This window comes from Physeter macrocephalus, chromosome 19 (genome assembly GCF_002837175.3).
Source record: "Physeter macrocephalus isolate SW-GA chromosome 19, ASM283717v5, whole genome shotgun sequence".
NCBI classification, from domain to species: domain Eukaryota; kingdom Metazoa; phylum Chordata; class Mammalia; order Artiodactyla; family Physeteridae; genus Physeter; species Physeter macrocephalus.
Window position 1 is genome coordinate 62,634,575 of NC_041232.1, and position 15,733 is coordinate 62,650,307.

The window sequence follows — 15,733 nt, forward strand, 5'->3', positions numbered from 1 at the left end:
AGCCATAGCCGCTGAGCCTGCGCGTCCGGAGCCTGTGCTCCGCAACGGGAGAGGCCACAACAGTGAGAGGCCCACGTCCCGAAAAAAAAAAAAAAAAAAAAAAAAAAAGAAATGAGCTACCAAGCCTCAAGAAGATATGGATGAATCTTAAATGTATATTGCTAAATGAAAGAAGCCAATTTGAAAAAGCTACAACATATTGTATGATTCCAATTATAGGACATTCTGCAAAAGACAAAACTATAGACACAGTAAAAGATCAGTGGTTACCAAGGGGTCAGGGGAGAGTGAGGGAAACAGATGACACACAGGAGATGTTTAGGATGGTGAAACTTTTCTGTATGATACTATAATGGTGAATACAAGACATCAAGCATTTGTCAAAACTCACAGAACTTTACAGCACAAAGAGGAAAACTTAATACATGAGAAAATGTTTTAATCATTTAGGAGGTGGAGATAGCCTAGGATGGAATTCAGAATATGACACTAAAATCTGAAAGTATTATATATACAAGTTCCCTGAAGGGGGTGGGGAATAAGGTGCTGAACAAAGTAGCTTTGGATATAAGCAGAGTACCTAAGACTAAAAGAAAAAGGAACTATACATAAGAACTATACTCTAGTTGATAAAGTCATTTCCCACAAGAATATAGATTGACAACTCTGAAATTATTACACATGTATTAAGGAACTAAATATTAAATGAATGACATATGATGGGAGCCAGGTTTCTGGGTTTTTTTAAGTTTTTTTTTGATATGGACCATTTTTTAGTGGACCATTTTTTAAAGTCTTTATTGAATTTGTTACAATATTGCTTCTGTTTTATGTTTTGGGTTTTTGGCCACGAGGCATGTGGGACCCTAGCTCCCCAACCAGGGAGCAAACCCGCATCCCCTGCATTGGAAGATGAAGTCCCAACCACTGGACCACCAAGGAAGTCCCAGGAGTCAGGTTTCTCACTATTGGAATGGACAGTTACAAATAAGCAAAGGCTAGAATAATCCATGTGGTAATAGATTAGTATTGGAGACATGAGTATGAACTCATGTTTACCTAATATAGAAATATTTACAGATATGTATATATACTCAGTTTAGTGTATATATATATATCCTTACTCTGTCATCTGAGAAGGACTAGAAGCAATGACACCCCAGGAGCAATGAGCACACCAGTGCCCAGATCTTGGTTTCCAATACCATTCTTCAATAAAAGGAGTTAGGTCTCCTTGGAGAAGTGGCTGGTTCTACGACTGGGGCAGAAAATACACAAAATGAGCCTGGAGCATCTTGTAGTGCCAGAGAGTAAAAAAAGTGTTTATACACACACACACACACACACACACACAGAGTGATGGGGGTATGTCCGAAGAATACAGACACACACAGAGTGATGGGGGTATGTCCGAAGAATACAGAAGCCAACAGAAAGAGTTCCTAATGGTAAAAATTGGAACAATTTAAGCAACAAAATAAATAAAGTACTACTGGATCATAACCCAAAGTATAAAATGAGTCCACAGTAATATAAATAAATAATTGGTTAAGTAAATCAATGGGAAAGAACAGACAAATCTCCTATGTGGAAGAATTCCAAATAATTTATGAACATAACTCCCCATTTCTTAAGTGTGGGAGGTGCATAGTTACTTTCTTTCAAAGAGAAAATTATGGAAAGGAAGAAAAAAAGTAGAGTTACTTTAAAGTGTAGAAACCTGACAAACACTGTCTCAAGTCAGATGACCAAAGTTAATATCAACAATAAGTCATGTTGATAGTATGTAGCGTTAATTTTATGTGATGACAGTGTCACTTACCTCTGTGATCTTCTTCCCCAAAACATATTACCCCAGTCTAATAATGAGAAAAACTTCAGATGTATCCCAATTAAGGGACATTCTACAAAAATATATGACCAGTGCTCCTCAAAACTCTCAAGGTCAGCAAAAACAAGGGAAGTCTGAGAAACTGTCAGAAATGCAACTAAGTAGATACGACAACTAAATGCAATGTGGTATCATGTATGGGATCCTGGAACAGGAAGGGACTTTAGGAGAAAACTAAGGAAATTTGAATGAAGAATGGAATTTAGTAACTGACAATATATCCATATTGGTTAATTTTTAGGGAAAAATGTACCATACTAATATAAGACGTTCAAAATAGGGACAACTAAGTATGCAGTATATAGGAATTTGCTGTACTATCTTCACAGTCATTCTGTAAATCTAAAACTGTTCTAAAATTAAAAGTTTGTTTTTAAAAACACCTACAACATCCCAGAAGGAAAAACAGGGCATGTAGAGGATCGGGTATCAGAATCGTTTCAGACTTCTCAATCATAACAGTGAAATCTAAAAGAAAATTGGAAAATGCCTGCAAAATTCTGAAGGAAAATGGTTTCCAAACTAGAATTCTACACCCAGCCAAACTGTAATTAAGCATGATGATAGAATAAATATACTTGCAGCCATACAAAGTTTCAAATAATTTATATCCCACATACCTCTTCTTAGGGAGCTACTAGAAGATATGATCTGCCAATACGGGGGTGTAAACCAAGAAACAGGAAGACATGGAATATGGGAAAGAGAAAATCCAACACAAGAGAAAGTCAAAGGGAATCTCAAGGTGACCCGAAGATGACAGCTATGCACCAGGCATAGAGATCAATCAGTCCAGATTGGAGCACTTCAGAGATACAAAGAGGGATTTCTGAATGAAATAAAATCTGAACATTTTGGGAAGAGATTTAAACAATTGGTAGGGATTTGGGGATTGAATTAGTAATAAGAACATGAAATCATAAGCAAATGAAAAATAATACAATGATCAACTTTAGGGAAAACAAAGAGTGATTCAAGAAAGGAACAGCATCACAGAGATACTAGATGGTTCACCTGGAAAGAGCATGTACACAATCATAACAATGTAAACACAATATTTCTACATAAATATGTTGGTAAGATAGGGAGGTGATGGGTCAGTCAGATTGTACTAGGTTATACTGCGGTAATAAAATAAATCTCAATGGCTTACAAAAGTTCTCACTCATGTAACTCATGTAGCATAGCTGTGGGTCAGCTATGACTACACCATATGTCTCCTCCATTCTAGGATCTAAGCTAAAGGATTAGCCCCTTAAGGGGACATGTCCATTTTCTTGGCAGAGGGAAAAAAGTAACTCATCCAGACCATGCAGTGTCTCTTAAGCTTCTGATCAGAAGTGGAATACATCGCTTCCACTCACATTCCATTGACCAAGCTAATCATACAGCCAAGCTCAATGTCAATTGTGTTATTCCTCCCACAGGTATGATAGTCACATGACAATGTGAATAGACATATTATCCATTTACAGGGAGGCAGTGATTCAGTTGGGAACAATAATACAATCGATGAATGTATTTATGTATTGTAGCACCAGGTGGAGGATAACTGCGGCAAAAGAGGTAAATTTTCACCTTCTTGTAGTAGGAAGCCAATAGAGAATGCCTAAAACTGAAAAATCAAGAAGTGGCCATTTATGCATGTTATTTAGAAATATGGACATAAGTATAATAATTTAGGAGAGGGCTTCCATGGTGGCACAGTCGTTAAGAATCCGCCTGCCAATGCAGGGGACACGGGTTCGAGCCCTGGTCTGGGAAGATCCCACATGCCACGGAGCAATTAAGCCCATGTGCCACAGCTACTGAGCCTGGGCTCTAGAGCCCACGAGCCACAACTAATGAGCCCACGTGCCTAGAGCCCGTGCTCCGCAACAAGAGAAGCCACTGCAATGAGAAGCCCGCGCACCACAACCAAGAGTAGCCCCCACTCACCGCACTAGAGAAAGCCCACGCACAGCAACGAAGACCCAACGCAGCCAAAAATAAATAAATAAATTTAATTATTTTTTTTGAATAAAAGACACATCACCTGCACTGGAACCAGCCAGACAGCCCCTGAAGCTCCCACACACTGGGAACAGGGAGATTGAAAACACGCTGGGTGAGTCTTTAACAAAGTAGGAAAAGGAGCACCGTCCCTGCATCCTGTCACCATATCCCCAGAAGAGAAGCTGCTGGAAACCAGAAGGTGTGGTCAGGAAGCTGGGAAAGGAATTGGGGAAGATGTGGCAGAAGGCAGCATTGGATGATAAGTCACAGTGTCGGATACAACCTCATCCCAGCCACCGTATCAAATGCATGCACATCCTTGGCTGAATGGGGTTGCTATAATGACCGCACAGTTGAGGTGAGTTGCAGCAGACCTCATATATATTTTGCAGACATTTTATTCCATGTTTACTATTTTTTGGTTTGCAGATCTCTTTTCATCGTGCAATCAACATTTTCTTTTCAGGTCTCAAGTATTTTTGTAGGTCTTTGTGACATTTGTAGATTCTAGTAGCTCTCACAATGCCCTGTGCAGCAGTTAGGAAGCAGTTGATAACCTCTTCTGAGGCCGATGGGGGGGGTCACTGGATTAGAACATCATGATGAGGGGCTAAAGGCAGGGTTTCAGTTCCTATCCTGGCTGACTGGATTTGCACAGCTCAGCAATAACAGAGCCTACCTTGGGGGTACAGCCAGAGGGGGTGGAAGGCTCCAGACAAAATCATCCCCATTACAATTCTAAATGCATGTGCTATTTATTGTAAAGGGGGTAAAATATGCCCTACACAAAGGCAGACCTGCCCACAAAGCAGTCACCATTGGGAGTGGAAGGTAGAAGGGCAGAGATGGACGTACACCTAGAAGCAACTGAAGCATACAAAAAGTCCCTTTAACCTCTTCCAGCTAGCAGTTCAGAAATACACAGGAAACCCTTGATATTTGCAGAGTCGTGATTTGTGGTTTCAAACATGCACAGCACTGCTTGCTCCTCGCTCCTCTCCAGCCCACACGGTTATGCTGCAGGCAGCCAGTGCGGCAGACACACGGCCACATGTGTCTCTACAAAGCTCCCTCAGAGTGGCCTTTTCAGCTGCCCTGATTCCATGAAAAGGAGGTTCTCCCCTCCCGCCACCCCCAGCTCCCACAAGTACCTTCTCTTTAACCCCTTATGGTTGAGTCACAGAACCATAGAATGCTTGAACTAGAAGACAGGGCTCTTAACCCCCACTTTTTTCTGACTCTCCACCCATTTTTCCTGCCATCCCAGCCCCTGTCTAATGCAATCAGGTAGGGGTGTCCCCTAAGCAGAGGTTACGCTCTCTGGTGAACACATTGCAGGCTGACCTCTGATGGAAGGGCTTCTCCATTCACCCCAAGGACAATCATGGCTGGTGTGATTGATCAAGAAACTCTGCCCCCTGCACCACCAATAACAAGCATCTTCTAGGCTAGATATTGAAAGGTGGAAAGAAGAGATGGAGGGAAGGGCAGAGGGCAAATGTTGAGAGTCCACAGGGGAAGAAAATGTACCAACCCAACATCCAGGTGAACTTGGATTCAAAGCCTATTCCTCCCATCCATTCAACAAGTATTTACCTTGGCCAGTGCAGTGCTGCAAACAGAGGGGCATGGATGCCTGGCAAAGAGGGGAATGCAATCTAAGCTGAAAAGGCTGAGTGTACCCACAGTCATCACATTTTCCAAACCACAAATCAGGGCTCTTCTGGAAAACCCAGGTCATAGAACAGCAGGAAATTCACAAAAGAACCTCGAGTGTAGGATGGTGAGATACAGCTTGTATATAGATGTGCTGGGAGAACGCAACTGGTAACCTGAATAAATCCAGGGGCCCCACCTCACCCAGTCTCTAGTCAAAGATGCAAAGTCCAGCAACCTAGAGTAACTGAATGGAGATTCCAGTCTTGCCTTGCTTCAGCTCAAAGAATGACATCGGACACCAAGTGATAACCCACAGAATCATTTCTCAAGGTGCCCTTTCTCTCCTCCCCAAATCCCCCACACCTCTCTGGAGCATCTCCTTGTCAAATCTTCCAAACCCTCCTGGGTGCCCAGCACACAGCTTCTCCATTCTCTTTCTCCTTTCTCAGCCCACAGTGCTGTGGGAGCAATTAGTTCCCATGGGATGATCCAGGAAGACTTCTTGCAGTGGAAGGCATGTATGGTAAATTTTAAGAGATGGGCTGGATTTTAATAGAGGAGAAGTGAAGAACATTCCAGGTTGAGGGGCTCTAATGAGCAAAACTAGGAGGTGGCATGAAACGCCCTGCCATGTCAGGGACAGCAGAGTAGCTGGGGTCAGTGTACGCAAAGACATAGAGACAATGAGACTGGGAGCCTAGTCAAGAGTGGATCTGGAAGTCAGAAATCTGGATTCACTGGAGGTCTTCAGGTAGAAAGATAAGGTGTACCAAACAGCATTCTGGGAATACCCATTGGCTGGGCTAGAGAGAAGGAGACCAGTATGAAACGTATTTCATCCACCCACCAAGCCAGCCTCCATTTTAATGGATGCTCAAAATGAATGGGTTTTTATTTCTAACAGGCAGTTGTAGTGAAGACTACAGAAAACTTGGTCACCTGAAATCCACAGATAACGCTCAGGTTGACTGTAGCATCACTTTATGGCCAGCTGCCTCCTCCAGCAAATCTCTTCCCTGGATTTCAGAAGGTTGCAAAACAGATGGTTCTGACCTTCATGTCTCTGCCTCTATCCTCCCTCAAGCCAGAGAAACAGACAGTGGGATGGGCCAGAGGGGGAGGGCCAAGAGAGGATATGGACCTGGGCCCCGATATCCTTGATGCAAACAAGCAGGGAACTTGTCAGAAGTGGCAAACCAGCTGATAGTGTAATATCACAAGTACCAACTGACAAAGACAGAAAGAAAGCCTGGTTTTCACCGTAAATACTGGTCTAATTAGTTATGCATGTTTGTTTTATACGACTGTTTCCTCCCTCCAATCAAAATCCCGGCCACACTTCAAAACTCACCTCAACCACAAAGCTGCCCTCATTACCCCACCCTCCCTGCTGTCACTCTGACCTCCTACAATACCAAATAGTCTGCCACCAAATTCTGATGCTGTCCTGTATTTTTTCATTTTCTTTCAATGGATATTCATGTTTTCTCCCCGCTGAGGGAATGTGCTCCTTAAGATCAGGTATTGTGTCTTATGTTGTCACACAGACTTCCCCATACCACCTAGCAATGTGTCAGGATACAGAAAAAAACAAATAAACTGTTGAAGAGTAACTGCTTTTTTTTAAGTGTCTGTAAAATATAGCAGTGCTTGTATTACTTTCTTCTATACTGGGAAATCCTTGAGAGAAGCTGGCTCTAGGAAACTGATTTTTAAATATCTTATTTCATTTAGACTGACAAATACTAACATTGTAGAGGTCAGAGCTGGAAGAGAGAAACATTTGGGCAACTTGGCCCATCTCCCACGGAAGCAATTGGTATAACTGATCTAGAACCAGTAGGGACAAAAGGACTGTTAGACGAGCACATCAGTATTCACAAATGATGTTCTCCCAGAGTTCACATGCTGTTCCCTCTCATCTTGTTTACAGGATTCATTTGGCCTTCCCCTGCCTCCAGTCTTTATTTGGACCAAGTTACACGGCAGCCCAACCCTGTCTGAATCATCACACTTTCTAAATGATTGCCCTGCCGTCTGAATTAATGTGGAGGCTTAAGGCTGGAAGCAGCAGGTTAACCTAGCATGTAGCAAAACTGCATTTTGTCATCTACGTATTCACAGAGTGATGTTCAGTGCCGTGTGTGTGTGTGTGTGGTGTGTGTGGTGTGTGTGGTGTGTGTGTGTGTGGTGTGTGTGTGTGTGGTGTGTGGTGGGCCTGCCTGTTGACCTTGTGAATGCCTGGGGGCCTGCACCACCTCTATAGATTAGGTCATAAAAGAGCAGGGTGGAGACAGTGGGACTAAGAGACAGATGGAAAGGTATGGATTCAAATCCTGATTAGGCAGTTCCAGGCCCTTCACTTCCCTGACCCTTGGTTTCCTTGCATCTAAAGGGTTGTTGTAAAGATTGAAAATATGTGTGAGCACGTAGCACAGAGAAAACATTAATAAATGGTAGTGATGTCAGGACTGCCCCCCAACCAGGTGGCCTCACAGCCTGTCGTCCAGACCACCCAGGGCAAAACCCCAGCCTGAAGAGGCCTGTCGGAGCTGCATTCATGTGCAGGGAGACTCTTTCCTGATAAAAAACAAAGCACTGGATCAATACAGAAAAAGAGAGAGCTGGGGGGAAAGCAAGTTAGCATGCTCCTTCATGCGCTACTGAATCTGCAGAGCCCAGCACAGGGCCTTACGCACAGAAGGCACTTGACACGCATTTCTGAATGAACCGCTAAATGAATGAGCGAAAGCTCTCTGAATTCTCTATATGTAGGTTTCTCTAGAATCCCTTCTCCACATTGGAAGATGCCCTACGCTTACTGAGCTCGAGTCAGAAGATTTCCAACAGAAAAGCATTGCTGGTGTATTTAAAGACCCCATCACTGACATCACATGAAACTATGGACATCCACAGGAAGGGCAGGGCTGCCCTGGGACTGCTTACTGAAGGAAAGTCCACTGAGTTGACCAAAGACACCATCACTCTTTGGTGTTTTCATCAAAATCAATCATTTTTTCTAACTACAAAAGTAATACATGTTCACACTAGAAAAATTAGAAAACACAGATAGGCTAAAACAAAAACATTTTTAATCTTAATAATATTTTAATATTCATTATTCCAGACTTTTTCTACACATAAATACATTTTTCTTGTCAAAGTGGAATCATACCAAAAAATAGTGTCTTTTTTTTTTTGGCTAAGCAATTTATTTCAGTCATTTTTTCCAAAGCACTACATATTTGCCACAGAATTTATTTTCCCTTGGTCTAGAAAAGAGCTTCATTTTTTAAGTTAGTTTTCTGAATGCATACACATATCATAAAAGTAAGACATGGTCAAAAAAATTCAGAGCAGGGCTTCCGTGGTGGCGCAGTGGTTAAGAGTCCGCCTGCCGATGCAGGGGACGCGGGTTCGCGCCCCGGTCCGGGAAGATCCCACACGCCGCGGAGCGGCTGGGCCCGTGAGCCATGGCCGCTGAGCCTGCGCGTCCGGAGCCTGCGCTCCGCAACGGGAGAGGCCGCAACGGAGGGAGGCCCGCGTACCGAAAAAAAAAAAAAAAAAAATCCAGAGTAATAAATAAAATGCAAAGTAAAAGCCCCTCCCACTATCATGCCCAGTCACAGTCCAAGAGTAATACTTAGAGGCCAATTTCTAATAACTGCTGGTGCTTGTTTAAAAATTATAATCACAGCATATCACCCACCTGCTTAAAACCTTCCAACAGCTTCATAGTCAGAGTAAGTTCCAAGCCCACCCCGAGACCTGCCCTTCCTGAGCCTCCACTTCTCCAGGGATAGAACGAGACCTGCAGTCCACCACCTCCAAGGCATGGAGGCCCTCACCGGCCATGGCTCTGCACGCATACTGTGCTCCCCACGCCAGGAAAACCGAGGCATTGAGAGGCAAGTAAGAGGGGCAACCCAAATGCGAGCTGGCAGCCCTCAGGCTCCTTCTCCTCAGCCCAGAGGCCCTTGCAGTTGACCAAGGACCCTTTCTCTGGCCCTCGCACTCACCTTCATGTGATACAGGGTCAGCGTGTGAGGACAAATGGCCTGGGCAAGAACGCCACTGAGCTGGGCTGCAGCAGACAGGGGCTCCGGGCTTCTTTCTGCTAATAACTAGCTTTGTGGCTTAAAATCTCCAAGCTTCCATTTCCTCATCTATAAAATGAAGTGAGTGGACTGTGTCACCCAAATCCCTTCCAATGGTAGCGCTCAATTCCTGAGAAGCAAAGCCATGGTCATCTGGGTGACTGCCACCAAGTGATGGCAATGCCTTCAAAATGCACCTGCCCAGGAAATGAAGTCCTCTGTGTGGCAGAGGCCGTGAGCTAGACTCTGCCTACTTGGTGTCTCTCAGCCTCCTTTACTCTCAAGAACTCCATGAAGTAGGTAATTTTCACCCTGATTTGACTCAACACGAAAAAAGAGGCTCAGAAATCTTAAGTAACATTCTACTTCCCATCACCGGTAAGTGGCAGAACCAGGAGTTAAAGCCAGTCGATCTGATTCTCAAGATCTCTTTTGTGCTCTTTCTGAGTGAAGTTCATTGGATTTGGGGGTTGTTTTTGAAGCACCTGTAATAAAATTTTATTGGAAATATTTTAGGCTTAACCTGTTATAAGGCAAAGTATAATGTCCAATTCACTGGACTTTTGACATGCAGTTCAGTCAACTATATATTCTATAGGGTAATAAAACTCTTTATTATTGATAAATTAACCAGACATGACAACAAATTGTGACCTTCACCAAACAATGCGGAATCAGTACTCTGACCCTCAGTGGCTATCGATCGATCCTGGCTTAACATTACCCTCACTCTTTCTACAGCTGTGGTTCTCAAGCTGCAGAGTTCATCAGAACCTCCAGGAAAGCTGGTTAAACTACAGATCACTGGGCTCATGTGTAGAATTTCTGATTCAGTTGGTCTCAGTGGGGTGGGGACTGATCATCTGCACTTCTCACAAGCTCCCAGGAGATGCTGGTGTTGCTAGTCCGGGGACCCCCTTCAGAGAATCGCTGCTCTAGGATACTCCTGCCTTCTTGGCTCAACTAGTTGCTACAGGCTCAAGCGTTGAACTGTCCGGCTATAACTGCCACTGTTTAACTGTCATGACTTTGCTCCTCTATTTGGGTTTGCTGTCTACCTACTTCTCCCCCTCTGGCTCTCAGCACAAGGGAAAGCTTGGCTTTCTGCCCCACTAGTTGGCTTTCGGCTCCACACCAGCTGGCAAAAGCTGAAAGAGAAAGCCTTCTAAGTAAGCATCCCAGCAGGGCGAATTCCCTGTGATGGTGCCTCGAATCAGAGGGAAGGACTGTTCGCCTTTCAAAGCATAACATCTTCCCTTTCCACCACACACTGGTTATCTAATAACTACTTGCATCTACATACAATTGGTTTCTTCACTCACTTTTTGTTCACAGCTTTGAGTTCTTCAAGATGAAATGCTCTTTTTTACCCCCAAAACATCATTTTCTCAGAACTTTCTTTTACAACACACACACACACACACACACACACACACACACACACACCAACAAAATGCAACCAGGATTTAAAACAGCGGTTTCTACACAGAAGTCCAAGTACAAGCTATGGCTGTTTCTCTGTTTGGCCTAATTTCTTGCTTGGACTTCTCAGGTATAATCAAAGGATTGCTGCTTCTGCAATAAAGGTCTGAGGGAGAGGGTTCTCCACTTGACCTCTGCTCCTTTCAGGGTTGCTAGATGATGTGAAGTGCTGAAAAATCAGACTGGGACAGCACAGAGTCCTTACTGAGACGCTTTAAAGCAGCAAAAGATAGCTCTGGAGCAGGGCTAGGGAGCTGGGACACGAGATGCCTCTGAGGAGATAAATGGGTCTTTGGTAACTTCCACATTGCCTTCCTGCCCACTTTCCCATGCCCACGTTAGGCCATTCCGACAGGGCAGTGCAGTGAGAAGGGCATGCCACTGTCCTGGACAGTCTGGAGACCAGGATCTGGCCCCAGCTCTACTGCTGACCAGTGAGCGTCCCTGGACCACTTACTTGAGCCCCAGCGACAATACTGGGCTGTGTGTATACAGGGGAACTGGCCTGGATGACCTCTGAAATCCACTGCAACACGGTCTGTGAGTGAGAACAGGAAATGGTTTTAGCCAAACGTGCTAAAGAGTATACATCTGATGTGACAATACCTTGGCATTTGCCAACTGTTAATGACCAGGGAGAAACAGTTGTTGTCCAAGCACTGAGGAGCCCCACCTGCCAGGGTGGGACCAAGCAGAAGCAGGGGGTTCCTGCCTAGAGTGTATCCCCTTCCCAGTGGGCCTCCTCTGCCCTCCACACTTCCTGCCCAGGTGGCTCCTTCTGCAGGGAAGGTGAAGGGGGAGAATGCAAGTGGGGGACAAAAGATTCCTTCTTTTCCTCCCCCTTCCGCAGTCTCTGACACACATATGTATCTATACATAGATACATATGTATGTTATGTCATTAAAAATTAATCATTGCATGGGAAACCTAAAACAAAGTGAATTCTATGGCATATAAATTATGCCTCAACAAAGCTGTTAAAAATGTTTTAAAAAGAGAATTTTTATCATGTAAAGTTTTCATTTGATCCTTCTGCAGTTAAGCTCCGAATGAAAACTAAAGGAAGTTTCAATCAGGACATTTCAAGATGAACACACGTACACACGTACACACACACACACACACACACACGCACGCACGCACACACAGAGGGATAAAGCAAATGTTCCTAAGTGAAAATAAGCCACAAGGGGCCCAAGAGGCAGCAAGGTGATCATAAGCACCCTGAGGTCAGCAACCTCGGCATCTGAGTCACAGACAGCTGCCACTTCAGCAGCTGGAAAATGATGTCCCCCTGCCTCAAGGAAGCTGGAACCCTCCCAGATACTCCAAAGGGCATGCAGTTCCCAGTCTTCAGGGCAGCATTTACTTTCTGACTGAACAACAAAAGAGCAAAGCAGACCAGTCAGTGAAGAAAGCCACTGGACGCCCTTCCCAGCCCTGGCCGATTCCGTGGCCCGGGTCAGCCCCGGGACAGTGAACTTCTGCAGCATTTCCATTGCAACCCTTACGCTGGAAGACTCCTATGGCTCAGCTATTTAATTCTCCCTACACTGAAATGGGATAGAATAGACTTCAACTGGGCATCCTTTTTTTTCTGAACTTCAAAAAGAAAATCTCCACGTGACTGTTTTTAAAATTCAGGTGTCTGGTACCTGCAAGACCTTACAAACATCTAAGTTTCTTTTCTTCCCGCTGCTCTATTTTGTTTGGTCAAATCAAGTGCCGCCAATGGCAGCTTCTCTAATGACTGATTAGAGGGTGAGGTGTGGGTGGCTGGATTCTCTGGTGATATTGGCTTGAAAGGGCAACTTGTGAAGAGCTCTCTGCCGTGTCAGGGAGCACAGCTAAAGCGAGAAGCACGGCAGATGACTAAAGCTGCACGGTGGGGTGAGGGGTGGAAAGCGAGGGACCCAAACAAGGGGAAGATCAGATACAGTGGGTTCATTTATTTTGACAAATCTTTTCTTCTTAATCATCTGTAATAAGACCACAGTACATTGTGCCAAGTGTACGATATATTTTGGAAAGGTAATGAAGTCTAGGGAATAGGCAGCATAACTCAGCTCCCAGCTATTAAATCCTTGCTTAGAAGTAAAGTCAGAGGGCTCTGTGTGTGTGTGTGTGTGTGTGTGTGTGTGTGTGTGTGTGTGTGTGTGTGTGTGAGAAAATTACAGGGCTGGTACATTAGCAGGGGCAAAAATTAGCCCGGTTCTACTACTACATTGAGATTTAGAACATCAGACTACAGTGACTACATTTTCCTGTAGAGATCTTTACAGCTATTTGAAATTATGAACCCATAATATGCAAATGCACGGGGCTAAGAAATACACATTCTTGGCAGAGACTGAAGATGTTATAATGTGTGCTGTAAACGCCGACGCGTATGTGTATAAAATCAGTGCGCACGTACTAACTGGTCGATTATCCCCTCTAAAACCACACATAAATTCTCCTGACAGGAATTGGAATTTCGCACACATCCCAAGAATGAACAGACTCTTAATATGCTGTGTGTGTATGAAGGACGGAGTATAAAAAAAACAACAGAATGGGTCACCAGGCCACGAGAGCTTTCTGACTCTCGAGCGTGACCACAAAGGGACTGGGGGCTATGGTTTCCTTTTGAACATGATAATTATAATATTAGTAGTAATCAATAATATTTATTGAGTTCTGGGCTCTGTGACAGCCACTATGCCGGGCACTTTCCATCTAGGATCCCATTTAAGAAGGGAAGGAGAAAGGGAGAGGGAAGGAGGGGAGGAGAGAGGGAGGTGGGGGGGCGGGGAGAGAGAGAGAGAGAGAGAGAGATGGGGGCATGTATGCTCTACTGAAATGCTCTACCACTGTGGCAAATGGCTACTTTCCCAGGGAATGTAACAATTTACAATGGTGAAAATGTTAGTTTGTCCATGAGGCAGGCAGGAGGAGTCACTCCCGTACCCAGGAGCTGGGCAGAGTCCTAGTACAAAGATGTGACAAGACTACTTCAGACCTGGACTCAAGAGCTACGCAATAGCCGTTCCTGAGCAAAGAGCAGAAAACTAGGGAACCGCGGTCCAGAATCTGAGAAGAGGTAACAAATTCCCAAAATAGAATGTTGCCGAGTCAGGTCTGTACAAATGCAAGGTCTTGAAAATTGCAAGGAAGGAACAGAAAAGCCTCTGGTTAAACAATGGCTTCTGATGACTTCTGCAAATAGGTGCTGCTCAGCGAGATGGCTCAATCTGGTGCATCAGAATCTGTCATGAGGAATTTCTGGCAAAGCAATGGAGATAAAACATAGCGTGATTTAGTTTCCCAGAAAGTAAGCAGAAATATTAGTTTATCAAATAATTCACTTTTACCACCTTTCCCTCCAGCCCCACTCTCCCCTAAAAACATCTTAGGAAAACATCCCTGGGCTCCAGGTAGACAAAGGCAAGCACACACGCATCAGCTTTCCCACGGCTGGCTAGAAGAATGACTGGGATCTTGCCCTCTGCTTTCTCATCAGTATTGCCCAGCTTGTGAGCACAATTTCCAGGTTCTCAGAAACTAGCTGAAATCTGAGTTAGGAGATGATTTGCACAAGCACATCTAACATCAGAGCTAAACCAGAGACAGGAAACGTTTTCCTACCCTGGGGGAGTTTTCTACATTCTATAAGAATCAAGGCAAGAAGCCTAATAAGATGGCCATAACCTCTTCAGGTGAGGTTCAGATCTACTAAGACTTCATTAATTCCCAATGCTAAAGGCAGTCAGAAAAACAGCGGGCAGGCTTTTTTCGTTCAAGTGGTTTATTTGTAAGTTAATACCAGGGAGGAGGAACCCTGAGATTACAAAGATGGATAGAAACCTACTGGAGGACACTTACGCAAACTTGGGCCTTGGAATGGGATCCTTGAATCTCTCCAGCACATCTCACAACCTTAACCATTACCCAGATTTACTAGCCTTTCCATACTTTCCTCTGCTCCTGTCCATTCACCACCCTTAACAACACATACTACTTGGCCCACAGCACACAGAGAGAGTGTAATGAATGAGGAATTCTCCTCCTTGACTGTGAGCCACAAGGTCATTAACAAGTCACGTGGCTCTCATAAAAGTTGAAATATAGAACCATCCATCTACAGGATTAGAAAACATTGATAAAAGCACACCTCTGGGATGTCTTAACACCTGAGTCCAATGACCTGATATTCCTTTGTGCTGGTAGTTGCAGTTTTACAACAGTGCCTTAAGTAGCTCCAAAAACAATTTCCCAAAATGTCATAAGAGATACTGGTCAATGGATAAAAATTACCCCAGTTTGGTTTTGGACTGAAATGCATGGTTTTAATACTTGGTATCAAGTGGATTATCTCTTCCTAAATTCTTATGGTTTAATGCAAAAATCGACATATGGCATCCCCTGAAGCATACAAGAATTGAGTTAAACCAGGCAAAAATCAGAAGTGAACTGGACAGAGGGGTAAACAGCCTCGGAGTTAAGATTTACTGCAATTAGAGGAAGGAACACTCCCAAACTCATTCTATGAGGCCACCATCACCCTGATACCAAAACCAGACAAAGATACTACAAAAAAAAGAAAATTACAGACCAATATCACGGAGG

General features: G+C 44.1%; 1 protein-coding gene across 5 annotated transcripts in view; it reads right to left on the reverse strand.

The window, feature by feature from the left end:
- Positions 1 to 15,733, reverse strand: part of ZBTB7C (zinc finger and BTB domain containing 7C) — a 380,670-nt gene that overhangs the window by 348,845 nt on the left and 16,092 nt on the right. The window contains exon 2 of one of the 5 annotated variants that reach the window (XM_055080253.1): positions 11,582 to 11,662. The exons of the other annotated variants lie outside the window; for them this stretch is intronic. The gene's annotated coding sequence lies outside the window, so the exon portion shown is untranslated. The remainder of the gene's footprint in view (positions 1 to 11,581; positions 11,663 to 15,733) is intronic. 5 annotated transcript variants of the gene reach the window in all.